Consider the following 5,357-nt stretch of genomic DNA (forward strand, 5'->3'; position numbering starts at 1 on the left):
AAAGGGAAGGAGTCGCCGAGTTCGATGGCGACTTTTTAGATGGTACAAGCTACAGGTAGGTAGGAAAACCCGTTTAAATCATGGAAATAATTTCAATCAGAAATAAATCATCAGCAATGAATGACATGTAGGATTACGATTATTTACATCCAAATTAGAATCTTTCTTTTACAAAAATATTTGCTGTAAATGGTTGCATCATATGAATACTTAATGAACAAGATGTGTTTGTGAAGCACAGATGCCCCATATGGCAACATAGCAAATATTAAGCTGTTTTTAAATGCAAATTTAATTCATTGATACCAAAAATAAGGTATTCTCAACGGAAAACAATTTTGAAATTTGTGAAAATGTTAAAGGTTTTTTATAAGTACAAAAATCTCTAAGGTCAAGGCAAAAATGTCAATGTAATTGGTATCCAAATAAAAGGTCTTGCCACATATAATTCTTGTATAGAGTATGAAAGCCCTAACCCTAAAGGTTAATAAGTTATGACCTAGATTATTTATTAAAAAGAAGGTCAAACTCCAACGTCAAGGTCAAAGGGTCAATATTCTTGGTATCCAATGGAGTAACTTCTCACAAGGATTAAATGTGTTAAGTGTGAAAGTACTAGCCATAATACTTAAAAAGTTAGGATCAATGTTTGCTTTTTTAAAGAAGGTCAATCTTAAAGGTCAAAGGGTCAAATTTCTCGGTATCCAATGAAGTAATTTCTCACAAAGATAAAGTATTTGAAGTATGAAAATCGTATCCCCTACCGTTCAAAAGTTATAGCCAAGGTTAAAGTTTCTTGACAAGTACGGAAATCTACATGTTCAAGGTCAAAGGATCGAGGCTGTTGGTCTCAAATGAAAGGTCATTCAAAGAAGATTACATATGTGAAGTATAAATGTCTTGGCATCTACTGTTCAAAAGATATGGCCAAAGTAAAAGTTTATAATTTTCATGACAAATGGGTCAAACTGCAAAAATTAATATAAATAATCAAGAGCTAATATCAGCCTTTCAGTGCTGAAACAATTGTTTAAAAAGGATGACTCAAAGATCTTTAAAATAAAAAGTCGGTGTAACATTCCACCTTAAAGATTTATGAAGAATTATCTGCAATTGATGAAAAGAAGAAAATTTATTTTTTCTCAAAGTATCTTAACTTAATAAAGATATAATTTATTCAAATATTTACAAAGATATTTGTTTGCAAATCAAATAACTTTTTTACAACATCTTAAATAAAACATGTGCAGACCATAGAACTTCAATTAATGTAAAATTCAAGTGCAATTAATTGGACACAAATCAAAGTTTTGTACAATTCTCAGTGAAGCATTATTTGATACCATCTTCAAAATTTTATCAATATTTAAACTATCAGACCATTCATTTATTAGATACGTAAAGTGGTCGCTATACATTATAACCTAAATGCTTCGGAATTCTCGCGGGGCTGCCCTTCATTACATGGTCATTTGATAAGAAATGAATCTAGTAATTTGGACATTTTAAATAGTTTCATTAATTTGTTTTATATTTCAAACATATTTTACAACAAGTATTAAACAAAATTCACTGCCTTAAGTGAAGAAATATAAATAAAATAAGCACAATGTCATATATTTCATATTATATTTTCAAAAATATTTATTATATTTCGGTATGATTTAACACTGACAAACTCTTAACTCTGATAAACAACAGCGCATCCCCCCCCCCCTTCTCACCTTTCAAGCTTCATGGATTCTCCACTGAAATCTGGTAATAAGAAAGTCTGCTTTCAAGTCGCTGATTAAGGAGATAATCATTGTGTTGCAGGTTTGAATCCATCTGAAAGACATGGAGACCGGTCCTCCAATGAGACCGTTTTTATAAACCGAGGTCCCTTGTCGCTGGCACGAAAAAGATCCTTCAATGTGCAGGGGACCAGGGCCCCCTTTTCTTTACAATATAAGCATAAAGTTTAATAATTAAAAAAATATTAGTGTGGTTGTTGGCTCCTTAACTCTGACAAACAGCTGCTCCACCCCTCCCGGTGCTGGCACGAAAAAGGTCCTTCACTGTTCAGTGACCCAGAGTGTCGAGCAGCTTTCCAACGGCAATTGTTAGTCTTCCTCATGAGTGAAAAATTGGAGAGAGGAACTTATTGCAGTATTTAAACACGTTTGGTTTTCATTTCTTACAGGACCACATTTAACGATAGATGCCTGTCTCTAGTAGGTAACCCCCCCCCCCCTTCCCCACGTGCATTCTCCATTCACAATACACAGTACCAAACTGCATTAAGCGAAATACAATTAAATATATAAAAGGAAAATATATCAAGCAATATACCTCAACTCCTTTTATTTTTCATTAAAATCAATCCGCGCTAATCTATAATTTATCCATAATTTATATTGATAAATTGTTTATATTTACTGACATTTCCGTTTTCCAGCATACGGATTTATATATAATAACCCCATTGTAAATTACAGATGAAATAAGAAATAAATTACCAGCCAAATATGTATTATATATTATTAAAGAATATTTATTTTATATCTGTTTATTTTAGTGCATGTGGAATATTCCAGGTACGAGTGAATAGGTCTCTAGTGATGACGTATTACGCATCTTATGAACGATAACTCATTATATGAACGATAACTCATGTTCGACTTCTTTTACGCCATATCTTCTAGTCATATCCGAGAACAACAGGTGGCTTAATGTCTGTAGGTGTATAGACAAATTGGAAAAGGTAAATAACAAAGTAAAAAAGTTAAAGATTTCATTTTTTTTTTATGATTGTTTTGTGCTGCCAACATGAAATGGGCATTTCCATCCAATCCTGCTCAGGGGGGCCTTAGAGATAACGGTAATGCCAATACATAGAGTATGTACCAAGCATGTTTGTTTAATCCTCCCAAGATTTACAACATGTGAGCAGCCCACCCACATGGCTTTCGTCTCTTTCCTCCCTTCGCCGCATATGCGGCAAAGGGTAGTGTCAGTTACCCTTGAAAAAGAAGACTCTGTTGTTTGAGTATGGGCTGAAGTCTTCTTCGTAGGGGAAAAAGAGAAGGATAGTCCTGCTTTCTCCTCATCCTGATTAGGAGGGGTTGCCCCTTCTTCCTTCCCCCCACCTGGGCGACGTAGATTTTCCTAGAAATGTACATATATTCTAATAAAATAAGCAAATAAAGTTTATTAATCCGTGTTTAGATTTTTAAACGTAATTTTTCATGAATTTACCATATCAAACTCCACTGAGGGGGACTTATACACGTACTCGGTCCCACCTGAACTTTTCAAATACAGAAGACAATCCACCCCAGTGGCTTCCGAAATTTCCCTCGCCTACAAAAGAATGAAATTTGTGAAATATATAATATTTCAAACAATTATCAGGCTCGGATCCAGGATTTCTTTTCGGGGGGGGGGGGGGGGGGTTCCACATTATTGAAAAAAAATAAAACAACCCAGAAATAAACTTAATAACTTAATAACTTTGCAAATTCCATAGGGGAAGGGTGTTCCCCGCTTTACCCCCCCCCCCCCCCCCCTTTTCCTCTAGATCTTACAGGAATTGGTGAATGGATCCATGAGTATCTTAGAAGAGAAAAATTATGATTATTGAAATGTACTAGTACCTTAAACTTTCATCATTAGGCCAAGCTTAAAAATTTCTTTGTTTGCAGTTGCCACCCCAATAAACTTTAGAGTGGTTTGGTAGGTAGATATGATATATATATATATATATATATATATATATATATATATATATATATATATATATATATATATATATATATATATATATATATATATATATATATATACATATACATATATATATATATATATATATATATATATATATATATATATATATATATATATATATATATATATATATATATATATATATATATATATATATATATATATATATATATATATATATATATATATATATATATATATATATATATATATATATATATATATATATATATATATATACATGTATATATATATATATATATATATATATATATATATATATATATATATATACATGTATATATATATATATATATATATATATATATGTATGTATATATATATATATATATATATATATATATATATATATATATATATATATATATATATATATATATATATATATATATATATATATATATATATATATATATATATATATATATACAAACAAACATTTTTTGGATGCCTTATGGAGAGTAATTATACTTATGTGTGTATATGAATTACTAAATTATGATTTGTAGGTCAGAAGTAATGTGTGCGCAGTGCTCTGCATGAGTGAGCTGGACCCAGGGTTTGCGTACATGTATGATATAGAGTTTGAGGTTTTCAGCTTTCGCCAGCATATCAGGCGCTCGGATACTTGGATGATCCAATGGAATCTAAGAAGCACTGTACTTTACAGGGGAAAGTCTTAGACGAATCATTTATTCATTTTGATCGTATGTGTTTTGATAACAAGACAGAGTTCTTAGACTTTTGTGTAGTACACAAATCGCAAGAAAGGAAAAAATTCATTCCAATTTTTATTTTTCCAGAGGACAGAGAGGATTTCTTTTCTATAGAAAAAAAATCTAAAAGTGAGTTGATGAAACTTATTAATGAAAAGTTGGCTCAGCTAGATGATGATGATTTAAATTCAAAATGGATTGGTGTGAAAAATAAGAAAAAAATGAAATTGTTAAATTTTACAAGGATTTGCAGGTAGAGAGTGGGTGATTCTCTGTGTTCTTTATTCTGATTTCTTACTCGGAGTTCATTGGATGACTCGTACCTCGCACATGACCTCGGATGTCAAAAGTGTTCTACCTTCTAGCTGAATCAGTCAAGTGATCTTATTTGAATTTCATTCAATAAGGATATGGAAATAACGAACAGTATTCAATCTCAACGTCCATTAAACAAATATACAAAATAAGAGCAGAGCAAACACGGACCTCCGAAACATCAGGGGTGGGATCAGGTGCCATGGAGGAGTGAGCATCCCCTGCTGACCGGTCACACCCGCCGTGTGCTCATTGTCATAATCAGGAAATACCAGAAAAAATCCGTAGTCAATTCAGTGTATAAATAATGGACTAACAATTGGTATGGAAAACGTCAGTCAGCATTTCATTCAATGATAAATTGTATTTGCTGACAAGGTCATTGTATCGACCATAGAATTTACGAAATGATGACTTTAAACGAGACTGTTGATATTCTTGTTTCATCAACTTGCTTGTCAATAATTTACCTCGTTTAAGAAATTGTTCATACGTAGAGCATGCTCTTGCGTATCGAATCAACTGAGATATAAATAC

The sequence above is a fragment of the Saccostrea cucullata genome, unplaced genomic scaffold (genome assembly GCF_032062105.1).
Source record: "Saccostrea cucullata isolate Sc308-1 unplaced genomic scaffold, CSIRO_AGI_Scuc_v1 ctg3155, whole genome shotgun sequence".
NCBI classification, from domain to species: Eukaryota; Metazoa; Mollusca; class Bivalvia; order Ostreida; family Ostreidae; genus Saccostrea; species Saccostrea cuccullata.